The sequence below is a fragment of the Spermophilus citellus genome (genome assembly GCF_964194105.1).
Source record: "Spermophilus citellus genome assembly, chromosome: 10".
Taxonomy (NCBI): Eukaryota; Metazoa; Chordata; class Mammalia; order Rodentia; family Sciuridae; genus Spermophilus; species Spermophilus citellus.
Genome location: NC_138197.1, coordinates 94,443,170 through 94,468,446, shown reverse-complemented (window position 1 = coordinate 94,468,446; position 25,277 = coordinate 94,443,170). Strand labels below are relative to the sequence as shown.

The 25,277-nt window shown below is 39.0% G+C and overlaps 1 long non-coding RNA gene across 1 annotated transcript in view; it reads left to right on the top strand.

The window, feature by feature from the left end:
* Positions 1–25,065, top strand: part of LOC308658553 — a 110,104-nt gene extending 85,039 nt beyond the window's left edge. Inside the window, exon 4 of the long non-coding RNA XR_014024189.1 lies at positions 24,537–25,065. This is a non-coding gene — a long non-coding RNA (uncharacterized lncRNA). The remainder of the gene's footprint in view (positions 1–24,536) is intronic.
* The last annotated feature ends 212 nt before the right edge of the window (positions 25,066–25,277 follow it).

Sequence of the window (25,277 nt, the reverse complement as noted above, 5' to 3'; positions counted from 1 at the left end):
AACGTGTTGGAAGTTCAAGAATTTACCTTTAGTCCCATAAGGATACCATCAGAAGAAATTTCCTCTGACCTTTGTTTGATGGTCTCTCCTTATCTTTTCTTTTTACAATGCTTGGCAGCTTTTAAGCTTTTGTTGAATTTTTTTAAATAGGAATTTTAATGGGTGGCTCATAAAGATTGTTGCAGACATGCCTGGTCTACTCTTTGTTTGTCCAGAACTTTCTTTATCTGATACCTATTTATACCTATTCTCTATCTCATGCCATGTGGATATACACTGTTGGCTTTTTCTATCTTGCCTCCCATCAATACAGCTCCCCAAAGTCCTTGTTTAAACTCTCTTCCCTTTTCCCCCTGACTCAAGGGTTACTAAGACTGTGCCCCCACCTACATTCTTCTGTTCCTTCCCAGCTCCCAGGGCACTGGTGTGCACAACCGGATTTAGGTTCCTGGAGAGGTACTAATAAACATTCCTTTGGGGAGTAGGGGAAAATGCTAGAACTACCAATTAGGTTTATATTTGTCTCACCATAAACTGTTTTTGTTTTTCCCCTATAGAGTACATAATATAATTATAGAAGCACAGGTATAATTTACCAATAAACACTGTGTTTATTGAGGGAACCACACACTGGGTGTGCCACAGATCCAGTGATTTGCACCAAAGATGTTAATTGGGGGATATTCTTAGGATCAACACCTGTGGGAGCAGAACTGCATCATGGTTCTCAATTGGGGAAGATTTTGCACACTGTGATATATTTAGCAACCTCTGGAGACACTGGCATTTACTTGAGACCAAAGACACTGCTAAATACAGAGTGGCCACCATAAAAAGCTCAATATGTCACTAGGATGAGTTTGAGTAACCTGATAAAAAAAGAAGACACTGGGTGGCAATCACAGCCTAGGCCTCCTTGCACTCTGTGGGGACCTCTGGTCCTTCAGTGTCCTATAAGGGCAGCCTGTATCCAGCAGGCCCATCATGGAGCACAGGCTGTGCTTGGGAAGGAGGCAGCACCTCAGCAGAGTGGCTCCCTTAGGCTGCAGGCATCCTGAGGGAGGGACTCAGCATGGGCTGCTGGCCCCTGCAGTACTGGGCAAACTGGGGCTTCAGCTCTGGAAGGTCATTATGGAGGGAGAGTCTGGGTGGTGAACCCTAGTATCTGCCATAGGGGAAATCACTAACTAGCTTTATTTCTCTTCACCATTGTCTCCGTTTTTCAAATTTGAATGTTAATTGACAAATAACAATTATGCATTTGGGGGGTATAATATGATGTTTGACAAATGTTTAACATAAAGCAATGATTAGATCAAGCTAATTAAAAATGCGTTGCCTCACATGCTAATGTTCTTGTGGTGAAAATGACTAAAATCTACTTTTTAAAGCAATTTTGAAATATACAACACATTATTATTCATTGCAGTCACCATTCTGTGCAATACACGGCTGATGCTGATTCCTCCTGTCTGTCCTTTAGTTTGGGGGGATCTTTGCCTCCTGCTTGCCCAGCTGCCTTTCCACCAACGGGTCTCGGATCTCCTTGCTTCTTAGGACCGACCATCTCAGGTGTAGGCAAAACATTCTGTGCTCAGGCCTTCAAAGCTTTAGCACAATTTATTACAGGATGTTTGTGTTAAACGCCTACCTTCCTCTCTGCTGCAGTCCACCCTTAGGGGCAGGGCTGTGATGGAAAATGGAGAGTGTGAGTCGTGAATTGGCTTTGCCTTCAGGTTTCTTGTATTTCCACTCATTTCCTGTATGTTCTGCTTGGTGTTGGGGCAAAGGGCAGTAGGCCATGTGACCTGGTGGGAGGTTGGCGGCCACAGAATAGGGGGTGTTGATTCAACGGTCATCACCCTGCTCCTCATACTTCTCACAAGTTCCCTTTCCACTGTCTCATCTCCCTGTGCCACTGATGTACCCTCCACCCCTCTCACCCCACACATGTTCCAAGAAATAATTTAAAAAAAAATAACATTATTCTTCCTTGTGATCATCTTGCCTTTTTTTTTTCTTTCCTTCCAAAGTGGAATAAGTGGAATTTACTCTCTTTGTTACCTGCTCATCTTTAACTCCTCACTCCTGGCTCTTTGACTTCTTCTCCCCCGTCACTTCCCCGACTCTGTTCTTCCAAAGGCTGTGCTTGACCTGCAACTATCAAATGGTAAAGCTCTTCCCCCTGTGGTTCCATTTGATCTTCTTGTAGCCCTCAAAAATGAATTGAAAGACTTCCTCGGCTTCTTTTAAATTTTTTGGTCTCTTTTTCCATTATGCAATACACAGAAAGAATACACAAATACACAGAAAAGTGGAAAAAGTAAAGAACACAGCTCGGTGGTTTATTATGAAGAACATTGGTGTAATCACCTCCTAGGTTATTTCTTACATCTCTCAAACCCCCTCTCTTAAATATTTCCTATCGCAACCAGCTCAAAAATAGTCACTATGCTAGTTTCTATAGTAATTACTCCTTATATTTTCTTTACAGTTTTGACCTCAGGAATGCATTTTTAAACATTATAGTTTGATTTTTACCTTTTTTTAGAAGCTGTGTGTCTGCAATATATTATTTTGCATATAACCTCTTTTATGAAACATTTTGTGAGTTTTCATCGTTACTGTTACAAGTAGGTATGATTAATTCTTTTTCACTGCTGTGTACTGTTCAGTTGCATGATTATTCCATATTTATTTATTCCAGTGTATATGAGCATTTGAGATATTTCTAATTTTTGCCTACTCTAAGCAATAATATTACTATGAATTTTCTTGGCTACACATGTGCATACATTTATATTTCATATGAATGTAGGAGTGGAAATGGTGAGTCATTGGTTTTTGCATATTTTCAAGTTTAGTGTGTAACAGTCTTCAAGAGTGGTTGTGAGAATTGATACTCCTGTCAGCAGCATGAATTCCTGTTGTTCCATATCCTTGCAATCACCTGGTATTATCAATCTTCTTAACGGCCCCATTTTAGTGGGTTTATAATGGTATCGCAATACAATACTAATTGCATTTTCCTGATGAAGGTGAACATATCTTCCTGTGTTCATGGGTCATTTTTGGAGCCATTTGGATATTTTATTTTGAAAAAAATACCAATTTAATGTAAATCTCCTGCTCATTCTTTTATCATGCCGCCTGTTCTTTTTCCTATTAAATTCAAGTGTTTTGAAATACACATGCTAGATACAACCTTTTCTTTAGTTATGTTTCGAAAATATCATCTCCTGTTTCCATATTCTTAAAGTGTCTTTCTCAGTGTTAATGTAATACAAAATTTTTTAATTTTTTCTACATGTTTAGTGTTTTCTGTTTCCTGTTTCAGAAGTAGCTAGATCATGAAAATATTCCCTTGTGTCTCCCTCTAGAAACTTCATTGTTTTGTTTTTTTCTGTCATATTTAAGTCTAAAGTCTCCTTGGAACTGATTTTTTGGGTGTGTGTGTGCCACGGATTAAACTCAGGGGCACTTAACCACTGGGCCACATCCCAGCCCTTTTTCGTATTTTATTTAGAGACAGGGTCTCACTGAGTTGCTTAGCGCCTCACTTTCGCTTAGGCTGGCTTTAAACTTGTGATCCTCTTGCCTCAGCCTCCCAAGCCGCTGGGATTAAGGGCGTGCCCCACTGAGCCTGGCTTGGAACTGAGTTTTGTGTGGTGGGAGGCAGAGGGTTAAGATTCTATTTTGTTTCCAATTGGATATTCAGTTTCCCTGGTGTCAGATTCAAATTCCTAAGCCCCTCCACTGCTCTTCCGGGCTCACCTTATTATACAGCATTCCTCCTTCCTTGACACTTCCTTGTTTATAAATATTTCTGAACTTTTCCAAGAACCAACTTTTGACGTTACTCCTCTATTATCTTTTGTATTTCTCTTTATTGATTTCTGTTTTTATCATTTCCTGCCTTCTGTATGCTTTTCTTATACTTTGTTGTTTATAGTTTCTCAGGGTAGATCTTTAGTCCTAGCTTTTAGACTTTTCTTATATTGTAATTAAAGCATTTAAAGCCATACATTTTCCTCTAAGCACTGTTGTAGTTGTGCTCAACAATTTACTTTATTTATTTTATTTTATTTTTTTGTGGCGCTGGAGATTGAGCCCTGGGCCTTGCACATGCTCAGCACGCTCTCCACCACTAGGCTCCATTCCCAGCCTCTTTGTTTGTTTGTTATTGTTTTTATTCAAATCAAAGTATTTTCCAATTCCTCTTGTGAGATCTTCTTGGTCCTCTGGCTGATTTAGCCTTATATTGTTTAATTTGCATATATCAGGAGGTTTTCTAGACATCTTATTTTTTTCTAATTTATTTTGTATTGTGGTCAGAGAACACCCTCTGAATAGTTGAATCTTTTTGAAATTTACCAGACTTGTTTTTTTTGCCCAGAATATGGATTCCTTTATCAACATACCATGGTATACTTGAAAAGAGTGTCTATTGAGCAGATTTTGTATATCCTGACCTGTAAACAGCAATCACAATGAGGTAATGAATGATGTTGTCTGGTTTTCCAAAGTCTTACTGATTGTCTGGTTGTTCTATTACTTGCTGAGAGGGGTCTTCAAAGTCCCCAACTGTGTTTGTGGAGTTATTTCTCCTTGTAACTTTGTCAATCTTTGTTTCATGTATTTTGTGGCCCTTTTATTTATTTATTTGGTATCAGGGATTGAACCTAGAAGGGTTTTACCCCTGAGCCATATCTCCAGCCCTTTTAGTTTTTATTTTGATAGAGGGTCTCACTAAGTTGCCTAGAGCTAAGTTAACAGAGGTTGGCCTGAACTTGCAATCCTCCTGCATCAGCCTCCCTAAAGTGTGTGTGTGTGTGTGTGCGCGCGTGCGCGCGCGCGCAATTGATGCATCTTCCTGAGAGATTGACACTTTTATGAGTATGAGGTTTCCTTATTTAAATCTGATAACACTTTTGTATTAAAATCTATTTTATCTGATAGTAAACAGCCACGGCAGCTTTTCTGTATACATACCCTCTCTTTTCCTATCTATTTAATTTAAACCTATCTACATTTTCATATTTAAAATGTATCTTGTATGGACAGAAAATAATTGCATCTTGCTTTGCTTTCAATTAACTCCAACCTTTTTTGGAGGGGGTGAGAAGGCAACCAGGAATTAAACTCAGGGGTACTCAATCACTGATTTTATTTAAAGACAGGGTCTCACTGAGTTGCTTGGCATCTTGCTTTTGCTGAGACTGATTTTGAACTCACCGTCCTCCTGCCTCAGCCTCCTGAGCCGCTGGGATTACAGGCATGCGCATACCACAAAGACGCTCAGTGCAATCTCTGCCTTCTAATAAACTATGCTATCCTTTAACTTTTAATGTAATCATTTATAGGGTTAGATTAGGGTTGTTTTATTTTCTGCATTTCTTCTCTGTTTTTCTTTCCTCTGTTCCTTCTTTTCTTTTGTCTTATAGCTTATATCAATAATTCTTAAAATTCTATTTTTATTTACTGGTTGTCTTTTCAACTATACCTTTTGCATTAATTTTTAGTGGTTGTTTTAGAAATTAAAATACATATTTTTAACTTTTCAGAGCCTTAAGTAAATAGTATACCTCTTCACATTAATGTAACAGTGTTGCAACAATGAGATTTATTTCCTTTATCCATTCTCCACTCATTCCTTTATGGTATAGCTTTCATGTTTTTACATACATCTATATCTATGTATACTAAACTCCCTAAGACAGTGTTTTTTAAAATTATTTTTAATATCTTTATTTTATTTATTTATTTATTTATTTATTTATTTTTATGTGGTTCTGAGGATTGAACCCAGTGCCTCACACATGCAAGGCAAGCACTGTACCACTGAGCTACAACTCCAGCCCTAAGGCACTGTTTTAATTTCTGCTTTTAAATTGTCATATGTATTTTAAAGAAATTAAAGAACAAACTAGTTTTACAAATTTACCTTCATAATTATCTGTATGGCCAATTAGTTGTCAGGTTCTTTCATATCTTCCTTTTTTTTCCGGTACCAGGGATTGAACCCCAGGGTGCTTACCCACTGAGCCATATCCCAGCCCTCTTTTATTTTTGAGACAGGGCCTCACTAAGTTGTTGAGGCTGGCTTTGAACTCAAGATCCTCCTGCCTCGGACTCCCGAGCTGCTGGGATTACTGGTATGCACCATTGTGCCTGGCTTCACACTTTTTTTTTAATGTATCTTGTGATATTATTTTTCTCTTTATTCCTGTTGTCTTATTTGTCTCTAACATTTTCTCGTGACTATATGGTGTTTCTTAACCAACTACCTTTCCTTCAGATGCTGATGGGCGGGAGGGCCTCTGAGATCCTGAGAAAGAGGAGAGTCGGCATTTATAAATTAATTCAGTCCATGATCAGAAAGTGAAGCCCATCTCAGACAATTCTGTGTTCTAGGCAGTGTCTTGGACTAGGCCTTTCTCAAGGAAAACACTTGATGAATATTTATTACATCATTAGATGAACAACAAGACTCTTTTAAATTTTTTTTTCAAACCTCACAGTGAGGGGGGACCTGGATTGTCAAAACAAATTTGTCCCTCAATGACATCTAATAAGAGAAGCAGTTAATGGTAGACTTGTTTATTACTTTTTTTTGTTTTCACTTACAAACAATAATCTATTTCACTTGTGCATAAAATAATAATCATAGGCAGTTTAGAATACCATATTGGAAAGGGGATGAAAATTATGAGTTTTCCAGAAATGTGCCTATTATAATAATCACAAGACAGTTTTAATTTCAATGAAGAGATCTGAACATCCATCTGTATTTAGGACATTAAATTCATTTAACAGCCGTAGTATTGTTGTCATAAGCTTGTGTCGGCTTATGAATGTCTCCAAATGCCAGTTTTATTTTTTAAAACATAGAAACTGAGAAACTGACTGGTCTACAGGTCTTTCCCACTTTCTTTTTCTCTTATTCTCTCTTTCTCCCTTCCTTCCTAATTTCCTTTTCTTTTTCCTTTTCAATTTTTGGATTTCTTTTTGTGTAAAAGAAAGCACAGTTTTATGTTCATTTAACTCAGTAAACTGCTGACCTTATAAGCCAAGGGGAGGTTCCTTGAAATGACAGAAAAAGAGCGGGGGGGGGGTGGGGGTGGGGGTGGGGGTGGGGTGGGGGTCGCAGATTAATTCAACAGCTGGATTTCTACAATAACCATGACCTGCTAAGAAAAATGAGCTATGGGATACTAAAGAGAAAAGGAGCACACTTTAATTAAAACTGGCTCAGGATGGAAACCTTAATGAATTGCAGTCCCAGAGCAGAGCAGATCTCGAGACCCAAAATTCCTAAGGGAACTGTCAATAATAAAGATGCAATTATCTGAAGTGATTGCTCACGAGACTCAACTTGTTTTCAATAATACCATGTGCTATTTCCTAGGGCATAATGATTTGGCAGAGAAATAACCTGGCAGAGTGTGCTGAAAATAGCTACTTTATAATTACATTGCTACTTTCCATAAATCTGATAATGAGGTAATATCTGATCTGCAAAAAATTAATCATACGTTCACAGAGTTCTATATTAAATGTCACATGAACGAAATTTCTACTCAGTACATACATCTAATCACAAAAACTTCAGGATAGCTAAGTTCAAAGTCAATTTTGGATAAAAGAATTCAGATTTGCCATTAAGTCTACATTACTATTCTTATTAGATCAGAAAAGAAAATTTAACTACCAAAAGGGCATGGCCTTAGGCTGCCCCTGCATGTCCTGAGTGGATGTGGGGGTTGATTACAGGTTGCATGACTCCTTGGGGACTTATACAGGAGTCCCATTGTGTTGATACTGTTGTCATTTAAAACCCCTCTGTTCGTTTCCTACATCTCCTCTAGCAGATTACCACCATGTTAGTACTATAATAATACAGGTTTATTGTTCTGTATTATGATGGTCACAAGTCTGAAATTGGGTCCACAGGGCTGCCTTATTTCTGGAGGTTTAGGGAAGAGTCCCTTGTCTTAGCTTTTTCCAGTTTTCAGTGGCTACCTGCATTCCTTGGTTTGAGGTCCTTTCTTCGACATTCATAGTCAGCACTGTAGCCTCTTCTTCCTCTCCGAACTCCACCTGAGTACTTCCATCTTCTTCCCATGTCTCTGTCCCTCCTACCTCTTCTTAAGAGGCTCCTTGCCTTAAGAGGCATTAGGTTTCTCCAGATAATCTTCCCAGGTTGAGATCCTTAACTTAATCCTACCTCCAAGTTTCCTTTAACTACATAAGATACTATATTCTCAGGTTCTGGGGATTCTGATGTGGACATCTTTGCAAAGACTATTTTTTAGCTTATCACACCTACTGAAGAGTGTCCTTCAGAGAAAATGGGAAATGCACACATCTCTGAGGGAGAAGGATTTGGCCCCACATGATTATGGAATTGAAGATGTTCCCAGATCAGCAGTCAGCAAGCTTTCCTGCAGTCAGCAGAGCTGATGATGTAGTTCCAGTCTAAATTTGAAATTCTGAGAACCTGGAAGGCCAATAGTGTTAAGTTCTAGACTGAAAGCTAGCAGGATCAAGACCCAAGCATTAATTTTTCATTTCTAGTCTCAAAGCGGGAAGAGACTGTCTTTACTCAAGTTGTCAGGCAGGAGGACTTTCCTTCAGCCATTTTGCTCTTTTCAGGTTAATTAGTTGGATGAGGCCCACATACATTGAGGAAGGAAAGCTGGTTTAAACAGTATATGGAGTCAACGGATGTTAATCTTATCAGAATATATGGGCACATTGTGGATCTGTCAAGTTGACACATAAAATTAACTATCACAAGGGCAAAAAGACTTGCAGTAAAAGTTGACCACCTTGAGGTCCCAAGGCTTAGCCTTATATTTGCCACTTTTCTGATGTTAGGAATGAGTTGTGTTCAGCTGTGAGTTCCACAAAAACACTACAGAGTGGATCACAAGTTATGTATCTGCCTCACACAGCAGAAAATCCAAGCATAAGCAGCCTTGGATTTTTCTCTTCTCTTCTTGTCCTACTACACCCTTAGGGTGGCTGACACACCTTAGGTATCCTTCTAGGCAGGAATAAGAGACGCAGAGGGCAGAGGGGTAGTGCTCTTAGACTCCCCCTTTTGTCCTGTTCATCACAATGGATTAACAGAGCCATTTATGGCTTCCAGGGAGGCAGGGAATGTAAGTCTTCACTTCCTGTTCTCTGCATTAGGGAAAAGCAAACATGCAACTCTACAATAACACTGAGCCCCAAACTCCCTTCCTCATCAATTAATGATTAGATAACACTATCTTGAGTTTGAAAAAAATGTGTCCCCCAACTCAGCTGATTTTCTACTGGAGTCTCCCAGTAGGCAACTAAAATTAACTATAGTGAATTTATACATCATCAAAATGATAAACATATTTCTTTTTTCTTTTCTTTTTTTTAGAGAGAGAGAATTTTTAATATTTATTTTTTAGTTTTCGGTGGACACAACATCGTTTTTTTTAATTTTTATATGGTGCTGAGGATCAAACCCAGCGCCCCACGCATGCCAGGCGAGTGTGCTACCACTTGAGCCACATCCCCAGCCCTGATAAACATATTTCAATAAAATTATTTAAACATTCTCAAATAATAGTCATGTTCGTAACCTTCTTTGAAGAAAATGATTATTTTTTAATATGTGGCAAGATCAGTAGTTTATTTTATCACTGTGTAGGTGACCTCATACACATACTACTTCCTCATCAAAATGGCCACCAGTTCAGGGCAGCCATCTTGTTCAATGAGCCCATGGCCCCTCTTCATTGTGATAGGTTGTGACAAAAATCCCTGTTGCCTCTCTAGACCTACTCCTTGGTCAGAATTGGTTCATGTAAGCATGGACAACTGATGAAACACAAGCTAGACTTCTCCTTAGGGATTTTAAAATCAAAACTGTGAGAAAACATTTTAGTGTCTCCCAGAATGACTGAATTCTAAGACACAGCATCAGGGAGCTATTTGTTTTTATGTCTCATATGTTGACTGAGCAACAGAGGAAACCAGTCTTCAGAGAAAGAAAACAACAAAATAGAAGGGCAAAGGGGAACACAGACAGAACCTGGATTATTCTAGATGATTTCTGAAGCCCAGTCACGTTCCTGTGCTTGGTTTGGTTACTGACCTTTAATTAAGGTAAAAATATGGGGGTTAGTTCAAAATAGTGCTCCATTATTTATAACCAGATATAACACTATAAAATGCAAGGTTATTACCATGCATAAAAATTATGTCTATAGAAGGATTACTTCTGTTGTAACAAAAGGAATTACTTTCATTAATCTGAAGACATGATTATAACCTCTGGACTGTAATTAATCAAATTGTAGTCTTATTTCTTCACTTATTTCTAATCCATCACACAGGAGAGCAAAATGTAATAAAGTGTTTGAAACAGCAATAATGAAATTCAAGACATAAACATAAAATAAGGAGCAGTGCCAATACATCAAGAGGAAATTTGAAGTTTTTTACAGGAATAAAATATGTTAATTTTGAACTTTATTTCAAACTTCTGGGATAGAATAGAGAGGACTTTGGTGTAATATAGGGATTTATTATTTTGAAAAGGTTTGGTTTGTGGTTTGCTAAATTTGAAAATTAAGAAAGTGTAATTTTCCACTTCTTACAGAAAACCCATCTTTTTAATTTTTTTCCATTTGTTTTAATTAGTTACACATGACAGTACAATGATCTTGACATATTATACATTTGAATCAAATGGGGTATAATTTCTCATTTTTCTGAGTGTACAGGTTGCAGAATCACATTGGTCATATAGTCTCGTATATACATACAGCAATAACCCATCTTAATATTTGGTGTGAAAATAACTTTATAAATCTTAGTTTTAATAGCTAATTTTAAGATGCTGAAACCTAGAAGTTCTGACACAAACTATATCTCATAGAAAATAAAGCTATACCATGAAGCACTAAATCCTGGATTGGTGGTGGTGACAGAATGTACCATATAACATATTGCTAATTCTTAAAGTTGTTTTTTTTTTTTTAATCAACCTGCAAGCAGGGCTATCTCAAACATTTCGCTAATGAGCCTTATTCTGCCTCCTCTGGGAATGCAGATGGAGTTTGCTTCTAGCCCTTCTGGAGGCAAATAAGGAAATGGGACTGATGAGGTTATGAATCCAGATGAAATCTCTCATGAAGGGATTCTCATTTGTGCCATCTGCTCAGGCGGAACTGGAGATGAAATATAAGGTGTCACTGGCACAATCCCTGGAGGACTGTCACCAAATGATCTTCCTTCAAATTTGCCTTCAACTTATCACAAGCTGCTTTAATTCCTCTCCACTGTGTTCATCAACATGTCATCTCCCTCCAGTTTCCCCTTGATCTTTAGACACTTCACTGACACAGCTGACCAGCTCTTTCCTTGAAATGGCCCTCTCTGCCTCACAACTTCCTTCACACAGTCACGGAATTTTGCCTGGCTTCTCAGATGCCAGCGCATTTCCCCTCTCCTATCTGCTGAATATAAGTATTTTTGAAGCTTTTCTTTTTAGCCATCTAAGAATGCATGATTCTCATACTCCCTTCCTTAGAGAATATACGTGCTTCTTCACGGTGGAATGAAATCTGGGCGCAGATTCCCACACCCTTTCCTGAGTTTAGTTTTCCACTCTTCCATGAGCCAACTGGACACTTCCAGCTGAACTGACCCTTCAAATTTAATAAATCACATTTTTAGACCTAAAACCTGTGCTCTCCTGGTTTTTCTAGTGTTATCAATGGCACTGGTATATTAACAGTCTCCTAGATTTCATAAAGGAAATGCTTTTAGATTTTTGCATTCTCTTTCCTTTCTTTTGAAAATGGACAAATTTTAGCTAGTCTTTCTTTGCAATTTTGTCTCCAATTATTTCTTTTTATTCCATTTTCCACCACCACCCCTTTGCCCCTCATTACCTTACATTTAGACGATGGCAGTCATTTCGGGGCTACTTTTCGGTTCTACAGTCCTGTCCACTGCTTCCATGGAGGTTGAGGCTGCACTTGTACCTTGGTTACTGGATGCTCTGTCCCATAACAGCCACTAAAGAGCACTCAAAGGCTTTCCAAGTCTAGGAAATAAATTCCAGGAGCCTCTTACCTTGAAAAGACTCCATGTTTTCTTTATCATAATGTTTCACAGGCCAAATTCAATGAGAGGACATTTGCTCACGGTGATGAAAAGCTTAATAAAACAAATGTTTTATAATCCAGAGTATCTAGACTAAATATAAATTACTTACTGTATAAGCGTGGATAAACTGCTCTCAACCAGGACAGTTTTTTGGTTGTCTCACTGGTGCTGAGGAGAGGGGAGATACCCGCAGCCAGTAGTACTGCAATACGTTTCAATGCACAAGACAGACCTGACCAGGTGATATAGTAAAGTGCCAAATTTGGGAGAAGAGGTAGAGAGGCGTTTTTTGGTTTTTTTTTTTTTGTTTTTTTTTTTTTTTAAGACAGCAGGGGTTATTATAGCCAATGTAGATATTATTAAAGTCTAGCATCACAGCTTCAAACATCTATCTGTTGAAAAGTCCCAGCTGGCTCATAAGACAAGCTATTCAATTCCCAGTGGCACATCATCTAATTACTAGAAGCAAAACTACAAATTTAGCTAAATAGAAAGCTGCAGTGCATCCCTGGTGCTCTTCAGGGTGTCTCAGGATCATGATCAAGCCTGTGAAGACCGGTGTGTCATTTCTGATGATATATGTGACTCCTGCGAGCCAACAGTAAGTTAGAAAATCTTTATATTCTGCATGTGAAGGAGGCTTAAACCAATATTTCTCAATGTATGTTAGTGGACTTTTGCATCAAAATTAACTGAGAGGCCTGGTTGTAATTGACTGTATCTCTAGGGTACATTGCTCATCCTCAAAGCCGTATATTGAGGGTAGGGTCAGGATTTTTTTTAGTATGTTCTGATGGTTCTGATGTCCCTTAACATTCAAGACTCTCCTTAGACTCACAGTTTGTGAAAGGTCCCAGCTGGCTCATAAGACGACGCACAAGACAGACCTGACCACAAAGAATTACCTGGCCCAAGATGTCAACAGTGCTGAGGTTGAAAAACTCAGTTCTAGAAAGTAACCCTCTGGAACCTCCAGATTTCCAGGCTAATTCTGGACTTAGAAATAAAAAAATAAAATAAAACCGAGAATAGAATACCTATTTTTCCTTCAACAACAAAACAAAGCCATCAATTAGAACATTTGGCAGGAAAGAAGAAAGTCCTGATAATCATGCCTGAAACATTCTTTTGCCATAGACTGAAAGAAAATCCTCAGATTGGCCAGTGATATTTATAAAAGGCTAACCTAAAAGTCTGAATATTAACATTCACTAAAGAAAATGTGACAGGAGACAGAAGAAATAACAGAGGGGGGTGGGGTGGGAGATGAAATGAGAGAATAAAAATAGCAACAATTAGAATTAGAATAAAGGCATAACTAGCTACCTTGCTCATCCAAAAGAACCCTGTGGGCTCAATATAGGAGCAAAAACCAACAGCGTCGATAAGAGCTACTTTCATATTCTATTTTATCTAATTTAAATCTGACAGTAGCACCTAGAGATAGATTGGGTGTGCTCATTTTCTAAATGGGAAAAGGAAAGGGTTAGCATGTGACCAGACCTGGCCAACTGGATTCCTTGGTTTCTGCCAAGGAATCTGAACCTGGAGGGAGGGAAATGAAGACAAAAGAGTATTGAAAGATTACTCCTGGAAGCAATAGTGGTCCAGTGAGTGGCAGCCCTGTGGTCAGCAGCCGGCATGGTGGTGCTAGTAAAGCGTGTCAGGGAGTAGTGATGCTCTGCTCTGTACCCTGAGAAGGAACTCCTGTAAGGTCCTGGCTCTATTCACTGCTTGCTAGGCTCTCAATTTTTTGTCAATGTTTAATCTTGATTCTCCAGCATTTCATCATGTTAATAAAATCCTCATATCCTTCCAATAATTTGTTTTCATCTGAAGTGAAGCAGGGTCAGTTTCGGCAGTTTACAAACGAGAAGGCTGACGGGTTCAGGGCTGGAAGACAAAGAGGGGGGAGTCTTTTAGTGGTATATACATAGGAAATGGAAAATGGAATTTCAAAGGAAACGTAAAGCTCTCCATCTGCCACGGTTCATTTTATGCTGCTATAATGGAATACTACAAGCTGGGCAATTCATAATGAATAGACATTTTTTTTTTTAACTCAAAGTTCTGGAATTTAATTGACTGTATGAAGTCATGATCCAAGGGCTGGTCTGATGTCATGATGTGGCAGAAGACATAAGTGGGGGAGGGAGCACGAGAGGAGGCCAGACTCATCCTCGGTAGGATCCCTACTCTCAGGATTGCAAGCAGCCTCTGGAGATAATGGAATGAGTCCTTTCGTGAGAACAGCACCTCCATGACCCATTGCCTCTCGAAGGCCTCAGTCTCCACACTTGCACTGGGGACAGAGTTTTCACCACGTGACCTTTGCAGGGACACATTCAAGCCATAGCATTCCTTTACCTGCCTCTCATGCCCCGCTGAACATGAGGTGATGCTTGAAAGCAAACCACGCAGGACTTGTGGAATGGGGAGGAGGCAGGAAGGGGAAAACTGTAGAAGCCTAGATTATCCTTCTCCCTGGCTTCAAATGACACACATTTCCTTAAAGTAAAATCTCTGAAGTTTGATTTTAAAATTTCATGTTGCCAGTCCCTTCTGCATTCTTCCCCAAATTCTTGCTGCTTCCTTCCCATCATCCTTGCCTCAGCTTAAATGAATCTTCCTCAGAGACACCTGAGACAGTGGGCTCTCGTCTCAGTCTCTTGCCACAAATTCCATTTTGTTTTCTTCAAAGCACTTAGGAGCCCCAGATCTTTTTATTAATCATGGTTTCTTCACCTGTTTTTCGTCTCTACGCTGCACCCCATCTTTATTCTAACTGTATCCCCAAAACACAGACTGGCCCTGGCATGAAGTGAGTATTTTTAGCCTTTTATATGCTCTCTGTACTTTCAAAATAATTGGAACTTATACACTCCTGCCACGTGGTGATTAATAGGAATAGAGGGAAATCTACTTATTTAGTTGGACAATAGTCTCAAATGTTCTAAAATTTTAAAGTTTTAAAAATTAAAGGGATAAGCAATCTCACCATCAATCATTTAGTTCTTTCTAATTAAAATAAAAGTACCATTGAAAGATATTAAATTGTACATAAATCCCAGTATATGACTCAGGTCTATCTTTCTCAAAATCATACCTTAATTTAATGTGGCAAAATATCTTCATGTAAGCAATACAAAAATTGTTTACTGAGCATCTATCAGGTATCATGCACATTGTTATTGTGGGAGAATTGGTGGTGAACAAGGTAAATACAGTCTTTGCCCTTCTTGAACCTGTAATTCTGTGGAGGATCTAGATAAGAAATCCAAAACACATGTGGTAAGCAGTGTGACAGAGCAGTTGGGGCTACAGGAATGTGTGGGAGTGGCCGTTGCTCCAGGCTGGGATAGAAGGTGGGTGATGGACAGGACAGCCTAAGCTGAGATCCTGAGGTGGCTTAGCTGAGAAAGAAGGGAGGGTGGGAGAGAACATGTAAGGACATCAGCAGATACAAAAAGGAGTCTCTTGAGGAAGTCTGGCTGGAGAGGTGCACACTGACCACATCATGCTGGCCTGAGGTCAGTGTGGTCCTGGGCCACAGGTGACAGATGTTTCCTCTAAGCTTCCTTCTACCATCATTCCAACATCTGTGTGTCTAAATCCTTTCAACCAATGCACATCACTTCTCTCAGGAAATTGTTCCTGATCTTTCAAGTGGAAGAAACATTTCTCTCCTAACATTCACCACTTTATTGACAGTCTGTTCCAGATGGCTGTGCAGGTTGTGTACTGCACAACTTACCCAACCCTAAGGGGCAGCTCTATGTATATATAGCTACTTTTGAACAAGCCAAATCCTTTTAATTTTTTTAATACTTCATTTTATTTATTTATTTTTATGTGGTGCTGAGGATCAAACCCAGAGCCTCGCACATGTCAGGTGAGTGCTCTACCACTGAGCCACAACCCCAGCACTCCATTAGTCTTTAAGCCACTCAAGAACTCAGTTCCAATCAGCCTTTTTCATATGGATTTTGGAGTGGAAAACATTTCCCTGAACCGACAATTCACTTAGTTTCTATGTAGTATGAATGTGGAATATTTATTATTATTGATTCTGTAAGAAACTTTAAGAAAACCTATATGCATATTCAGACAATGGTTGAAAGCTCATTAACAGTGTGTTCCTAACAGTGTTCGGATGTGGTGGGAGTGGGAGCCTGCCCTGTCCTGCTGTGAAGCTCAGTCCATTCAGTTGTTTCTTCTAAAACTTGGAAATTTACTTTGTGTTGTCTTGTGACTGTTCCATAACATCAAAGGGTTCAAGAACTCCATCTGCTGAGGTTACCATTGAGTTTGTCATTCTTGGTGTGTGTGTGTGTGTGTGTGTGTGTGTGTAGTTGTTCTGGCATGCATGCTTTTGAAACATCACATTATCAGGACTACTCTCTTTGAGAGATTCCACATCACAGGATCACATACTTCTCCCTTTCCCTCCCTCCCTCCCTTCTTTCCTTCCTTCTGCCCGCCCTTTGTCTCCCTTGCAATAGTAGAGCAGCCATTTGAACTGTGCATCTGTTAGCCAGAAGGCCCACCTCACTTTGGCTCTTAACTGCTTTCCTGAAGGCTCTGTTGAAACACACACATCTCGTCACCACCTGGTGCCCTTAACCTGTGCAATCCTCCTAGGCAGTCTGTGCTAAAGATTGCCTGCATGTGTGTTGAATGATCTCTTCAGGGGATTTTTTTCTTCTTCTTAAAAATGCTTTTGTAACTCAGAAATGTTTAATTCGTATCCTGCATCCTTGATCTGGACATTCCCGCTAGAGCGTCAGGGTTCTGACTGTTTGGAAGGGTGTTGACTTGCCACAGAATTCCATTTTCCTCTCATGGGTTTTCCACATACATACAGTTTGTTCTTTCATAAGCAAAGCCTCTCTTAACTCCCTTCATCTCTCTGGGTGGATCTGAGCGTCTCCAGGAAACCCCTCCTCAAGTGATATCATTTCAGGGCTGGTAATTCCCATCCTTGGTTCATCTCTGAGGTCGCAGCACCAAGGGCAACTGTGAAAACACAAATGTGATGTAAGAATAGCACCATGTTAAGCCCCAAGAGCCACAGTTAGTTCCCTGAGGGGGCGCGTGGCTGGGGAAATGAGAAACAGCACGATTTACTGCTAAATGGGAAGAAGGGAAAGGAAATGAGTCTTGCCAGATGTTCTCAGGGAAGGCTCTAGACTGCAACAAAAGTATGTGCATAATATTGGAATCTTGACAATCTACCTTACATTTTACACTTTGCAATGGATTAGAGAACATGTATCTACTTGAAATGTTTTTCTTTTTTCCCAAGCAGGTAATTTTTTTTTAATCATCAAATTTTTTACTGGCTAAAAATTAAATCTGCTCCATTCATAAAGAGATGGGTTTCTTTGGACTCAAATCCTTTCTTTTTCAGCAGCTGCCTGGAACTGAAACAGTATATGTAATTCATTTTGCCAACTTTGGAGAGGTAGTATCTGTGCTGAGGGGAAAGAATCCAAACTGCTAGTAAATGATAAATTACCACACTGTGCTCTTACTTCAGTGGGAGTGAACATTTTATAAAAGAACACAAATCTCTAATATAGAACAAAATCACCCAGAGTTGGATGCAGGTTTCTTGAGGGTTTATTCATATGAGAATACTTATTTTACTTATAGTTGTCTCATAGAAGTACAGAGACACTACTTGAGTAAATTTGAATGAGATTTCACAGTGAGAAGAACTCTCTATTTTTGTCTTGCCAAGATTAGTGATCCACTGGATTTCTCAGAATTAGCCCAAATCAGAATATAACAAGGGCATTTTCAATATGAAAGTACTCTGGATATATTTTACACTCTGCATTTCCAAGGTAAAAGTTTTAGAGTCTTGAACTGCTGAGCATAACTGCTGAGAATAACTTCTCTGATGCAGAAATCATTTTATGGTGACAACCTCACTATCAATTCCCTTTCTCTGTGGCTCAGAGGAAGAGCACTCACCTAGCATGCTTGAGGCACTGGATTTGAGCCTCAGCACCACATAAAAATAAAATAAAGGTATTGTGTCCACCTACAACTAAAAACAATGTTTAAAAAATATTTTGAAAAGAGACTATTCAACAGATTTTTTTAAGCAAGTATAATATGCTATCCACTCTTCTAGGTTCTAGCTAGGATTTTGGTTTATGAAGCAAAATGGAAATGGAGAAGACTAGGGATAAGCAGATTTGTTGGGAAGTCCAAACTTCTTTGGTGATGGAGCACCATTTAGGTTTTGTTTGTTTGGCTTTTGAGCAGGAAAATGGCATGATTAGAGCTTTAATTCCCAGGAGACAATAGACTTCTATGAGTGTTGAAAGACAGGTTCAGGAAGCAGGGGTGCGGTTCTAGTCTTGGTTCTAACATTACTTAACCCTGTGACAGTAAACATCACTTAAGCTCTCTTCAGTGCGTTATATCATTCAAGGTTGTTTATTAAAGCTTCCTGAGTATCTGAATCTAGGCTAGAAGCTGCTAATACCAAAATGGATGAGACATGTCCTAGCAGAAAGGCTTGCATTGTACCGCTTTGTCATTAACGAGAGCACAGCTAACTGTAATATGAGTTGGATTATTTATAGCCATGTTTCTGGTGCAAGATCAAAGTACTATGGAAGTTCCGAAGTTGGAATGATTATTTCTGCCTAGGATTGCTGCAGGTGAGCTGGGGAAGTTGTCCGGTGAATTTCCCAGGTATTGCAAGAATGGTAGGACAGGAGAGACTTGGTCATTCTGCAAAGCTGCCCTGAAGTCTCTCTGCATGATAATTAGATGTGGTCTTTATGCTCCCTTCCACCTCTTCTCTCTGTACATTCTAATCTTCCCCTCTTCTCCACAGAGACTATTTATTTTTTAGGTCTCCAGCTATTAATAGGTAGAGATATTATGAAGCAAATTATCAACAGATGACACTTTTGAAATGTTTGTTTTTATTAGTGCATTATAGTTATACATAATCGTGTGCTTCGTTTTGACATATTTATAAATGCATACAATATAATTTGCTCCATTTCAATCCCTAGTATTTCCCCTTTCCCCCGCCTTCTCCTTTGCCAGATCCCTTTCTCTGATCCTCTGATTGTCTATTTATTTATTTATTTATTTATTTATTTTTAATTGGTGCAGAATAGTTGTACATAAAAATGGAATTCACTGTGATATATTCCTATAGGTGTGATATAATTTAGTCCATTTCATTTTTCATTCTTATCTCTCTTCCATTCCTCTCAATTCCCTTCTAATACTCTACTGTTCTCCATTTTATGTTCATGAGATCCCTGTTTTTAAAACTACTTATTTCTCTCAGCTTCTGCAAATGAGAGAAAACATTCTGAATCTTGACTTTCTGAGCCTGGCTTATTTCACTTAGCTTGATGTTCTCCAGTTCCATCCACTTGCCAGCAAATGACATCATTTTATTCTTTATAGCTGAGTGAAGCTCCATTTTGTGTGTGTGTGTGTGTGTGTGTGTGTGTGTGTGTGTGTGTGTATAATCACATTTTCTTTCTCCATTTGTCTGCTAACAGGCCTTGGACTGGTTCCATAACTCAGCTATTATGAATTGCACTGCTATAAACATTAGAGTGCATGTATTGCTATAGTATGCAGATTTTAGTCTTTCTGGATAAATATCAAAGAGTGGGATAGCCAGGCATATGCAATGGAATAGACCAGAAAATATAGCCAAAACCATACAGGTATAGTTATCTGATCCTTGACAAAGAGCCAAAAACATAGTTGGAGAAAAGATAGTATTCTTAACAAATAGTGCTAAGAACACTGGATATCCACATGTAGAAGAATGAAACTAGATCCTTATCTCTGACACTGCACAAAAATTAACTCAAAGTGAATCAAAGACCTAGGAACTAAACCAGAAACACTGCAACTACGATAAGAAAACATGGGGTCAGCACTCTAAAAGAGCAGAACAAGCACTGACTTCCTAAGACTCCCAAAGCTCAAGAAATAAGACCAAGAATCAATAAGAGGGATGGCTTCAAAATAAAAAGATTCTTCAATGTGAGGACAATCTGGCTGGGATATCTGTCATCCCATTGATCCCCAGCATTGATTTTAGCTGATCTGGCTGGCTAGGCAGGTGTCCCCTTCTTCCCTCAGTGTTCCATGTGAATCCCTCCCAAAGCTGCATGCTAGGTTGAAGAGGACAACTTTCCCCCATACAGGAGGACTGTCAAGGATATATGAGTAGCTGCTCTCCTCTGCTAGAACCTCAAAATAAGCTCTAAAAATAAAAAGCTTCTGCAGAACAAGGAAATAATTAAGAGTTCGAAGAGAGAGCCTACAGACTGGGAGAAAAATCTTTGCTAGCTACTCTTCCAGCAGGATATTCATAACCAGAATACATAAAGAACTCAAAAAACTTAACACCAAAATAACAAATAACCCGATCAATGAATGGGCAAATGATTGAAACAGAGATTTCTCAAAAGAAGAACTGAAAATGGCCAACAAATATATGAAAAAATGTTCAACATTCTTACCAATCAGGGACAAATGTAAACCAAAACTATATGAAGTCTTTGTCTCCCTCCAGTTATAACAGCAATCATCAAGAATGTAAATAATAATAAATACTGGCAAGAATATGGGGAAAAAGGTTGCTCGTACATTGTTGGTGGGACTGCAGATTCATACAACCACTCTGGAAAGCAGTATGGAGATTCCCTAAAAGACCAAGAAAGGGATAAATGACACTTTTATGATTGGGATGTGAAGCCACTTTGTGGGCAGAGGAAATATTCTGAAGAAGGCCACAGAGTACGATGAGAAACTGAGAGCATCTGATTTGGGAACTATTTCTGGTAAAATCCACTTCCTTTCTTTCAGTGACTCACGACTTTGCATTTTTAAATTTAACTTAATTATTTTTTTGTGGAGCTCTACCACAGAGCTACACCTGGCTCTCATCACTTTGTTTTGAAGTCCTGAGGTTTTGCCCTTAAGGATCCTAAATTATTCTTCTGCCAGAGCCTCACCTGGTAAAAAAAAAAAAAAAAAAAAAAAAATGGGCCCTGGGTAAAGGTTTGTTTTCCTGCTTGTTGCTGCTGGCTGACACTGTTTAATCATGCCACTGAAACTAGAACAAGATTAGAGAAAGCCCAAATCAGAGGAGTGGGATGGCATAGCCATTCTTTGACTTTTCTTACACTAAGAGAAACTGTTAAGCAGTTTTCTCCTTACTTTTCAAACCTTCAAATTGTTACCCATTTAAACAGAAATTAATTTTCAGGAGATAATCAAAAGTGGGCAGATACCTATGGATAGACAGAGCAACCAGGCAAGCCTCAAAGAGCATATTTGAGGTAGCAGGGCAAAGGCAAAGAGGTGGCTGCCAGTCACATTTGTGTTGCCCAGTGGAAGAAGGTGCTTTCAATGGGCTATTTCTATGTAATCTAGATAGAAAGCTACCTATTAGTATTCATTAGTCAACTCCATTTTCCACTTATTATATTCACTGTTTTGCCATGGAAAACCTTTATTTTCTGCTTAAGGAAGAACCCTTGGTAGCTGCCAAAGCAGACAAATCTGAAAAACAGACACAAAACCCAGAATGAACAGGAATGTTTTATTTTTGTTCTACTGTTTTTAATGTTTTTAGCATTTTCAGTATATAGAAATGAGACTCTCCTATGGAACCAACAATAAAAGTCTGACCAAGAAAGTCTATTAGGACACATTGCTGATGATTCTGTCTGCCCCGAATCCCAATACGGCTCAAATTTGCCCTGCAATGCTGTCAACAGAGGAGTCTTACGGGAAAGGAAACAGCAAAGTTGGAGGCAAGGGCTCCTCACAGAAGTGTTGATGTGCTCATTTCTTCTCTCTGTGCAGTGGACAGGGATTACTACAAGAGCCCAAATCCCAGATCTGAACTTGCCTCCTGTTTCACATGAGCTAAGAGTGCAATTGCTCACCTGCAGGAAAGAATGCAGGAAGCAGGAGCTGTGCTCTCATGTCACCTTGTGAGGTCATCATGCCCTTTAATAAGTGACTTTGTCTTCTTTTACTTCCTTTTTTTTCTCCTCCATTCCTCAAGACAATATGCTGAAATAAACATAATTTGTTTTTCCTTTTTTGAAAAGCACTTTTCACAAGAAAGCACATCTTTAACTCTCAAGTTGTTTTTATGCATAGAATTCCTTGTTCCATGGGGGAAATTAGAAAATGCAGGTAAAGAGGATATAAATAGAATCGCTGGTAATCTCAAAAGTAACCACTATGAGAGGATTTTAAATAAATTTCTGTCCTTATGAGAATATTTTAAATAAATTTCTATCCTTTCCAAAATGTATATACACATCAAAACATTCAAACACTGATAAACTATTTTTCTCCCTTTAGTATGGTTGTAAATCTCAAAGGAAATTTATAAAAATGGGATTTGAGTTTTTCTCAAAAATGTCCTAAACAGTTCTGAGAGTTTCCTAGGGGATTACAAGATGTGAACTCCAAATGTAATCCTCTTAGCCATTTTCTCTCTCCAAAGCACTAAGCTCTTTCTCCTGTATTGCTTTCTCTTAGTCCTATCAACAGCACAAGTGGCTATGTCCTCCTCCCCCTTTCCAGCGACAGCATCTTAGCTGCTGCTGATAGCATTGATGTCTAAGAGAAAGTTCCTGATGTTTGGTACCTAAGAGACATAGATCTGCAAAAGCGTACATCATGTCTGCCCTTATTAATGTAATTAAAGCTAATGGAAATGTTCATGTTTGTGCTCAATGTACCTGATTTGTGATCTTCATTTTCCCCTTTGCTATAACTTCTATTTCCTCTAGTACTTATGCGTTCATTGGCTTATTCATTCAAAAAATGCATGGAGTAGGTAATGAGGACAGAATACAGAACAAAACACACAAGGTACCTGGCCTCATGGAGCTATTATAGTCAAGCACAGAAAGTAGCCATTAACTGGTAAACACATTAACTAATGCATGATTTTACCGGGAGGGAAGACTACAGATACTGTGTGGGAGAATAATCTAGAAGGCACAGTTTAAGTTGTGGATTCAGGGAGGCTCCTCTCAGGAAATAAGTCTATGAGTGCTGGGAAAGGAATGATAACCAAGCATCAAGTACCATCTTATCCCAGAGTTGTCCTCACCTGGGTGCTCTGGCTCCTTTTCCTAGAAGCCACCTTCTGGACCCAGCTTATCCTCAGAATAAGTTGTTCTTCCAAGACCCCTCTGTCCTTGATGAAGGAGTTCTGCCAAACTGTACCTCACCCACATCTCTAACTTTACAGAATCCTGAAATAAACTCAGTTTACAGTTTCCAGTATTCCCATTTTTGTATACCTTCATGAGTAATGAAGGAGAAATATCCTCTCCATAAAGATCTCGTCATTCACACTAGATGGTATCTACAGTCCAACTAACTACTTGACGAGCTATCAGAGTGGCTATATTACTCAGTGGTACTATGTGATGCCAGAATCATACAATAGCTTTTACAGCTGTAGAAGAATCCCTTTTTTTTTCTTTTCCTCAAAAGGTTTGTGTTTGTCATTTGAATAATAGAATCTTAACATGAAGGATAGAGGAAGACAGAGTGGAAACAGGGGTAGTAAAGGAGGGAGACAGGGAGGTAGGGAGAAAAGAGAGAGAACTAAGTGCTAAACAGTTATGGTACTTAAAGTTGCAAGGTTCTTCATGTTCCTTGGCTTTCTCTGGTTTAATGACCTAATAAGAATGAGACACAGTTCTACTCTAGTACTTTAATTCATGGTTAGCAATTGTTGCTTGATCCTTTTTTTTTTTTTTTTTTTTAGCAATTCCCCATTTATTTAATGACATTTCTCTATGTTCTCCTTCTGTGAGTAAAGAACAGGTGATGGAGCTGATAATGGATAATGGGTTGTTTCAGAACAAAAGTTTATGATAACCTTAGACTCATAAAGGCTTCCTTATTTGTAGGAGCCATTGATGAAAATATGTGAAGAAATTACAGAGCTGCTGAGTCTTAGAATGGCAGCTGGGAGCCTGGCATTTTAAAACAGCTTGTTGTGGGCTTCTGAGCATGACTTCTGTGCAGAAATGAAAAGATGGGTGTACACAGCTCCGTGAGCTGTCAGGGAACTGCTGTGAAGTAAAGCAGAGCTCAAGAGGGTCACCCGAACCAGAGACTGCTTCTCTCCTCATTAACAGATACGAGATTGTTTTCATCATGGCACTCTAGGATCTTAAATCATCAACGTGCTTTCAAAATAACTCTTTTATAAAACTCCCCCCAACTCCTTAGGATATCATTTCCTCTATTTCCGAAGTTACCTGTGAAGTCACCTTGTGTTGTGACTGAGTTGTGTGGCATAGCTGAATTTTTCATGTGCTTTCCTACAGTGGATCCTGCAGGGGTCAATGGAGTGAAGCCAGTTAAGGATGCGAAGAGGAATGCAAAGGCGAATGCTGACCTCCGGGAAGCCCCTGCATTTCTGGATCCTGTCAGGCAGAGGTGCCGCTGGAGGTCATATTCCGTCAGCTGGGCAAAGCAGTGGAGAGCCACTCGCTTCCAGAATGCTCCCGTATCCTTGCCTGGGAGAGAATGTTTTTCCTGTTTCTCTGGAAGTATAACAATTCTGTGGCCTGTCAGTCTTGCAATAACAAGAGAGGTGACATTGAGACTTGATTGTGCTGGTATCATTATCTCAGGATATGTAACACCTTACTAAAAAGACTATTCATTGCTCAAAAATTTTGTATTTCATATAAAAAAATTCCTCTGATTGTTCAATCAGTTGGTATTGTAGAAACTTGGAACATCTTTATGAAATGCAGTATTTCTAAATGAACTTAAAGTGAACCATTTTGTTTGAATAATTGCAAGAGGGGTTTTTAGAAATCATAATAGCTGTATTATGTATTGATCCTTTATTTCCTGCCATGCAATATATCCAGTGCCTTTTATGTAATCTTACTTAATCCTTACAATGAACTTTTGAGTAAGGAAGCTGTTATGCTATTATTCTTTTATCATCAATAGAGAAGCTAAGGTTCAGAAAGGTGAGGTAATGTTCAGTTTCACGTGGCTAGAAAGCATTCCCTGGTTTGTCCGACTACAAAGTCAACAATCTAATCACCAAC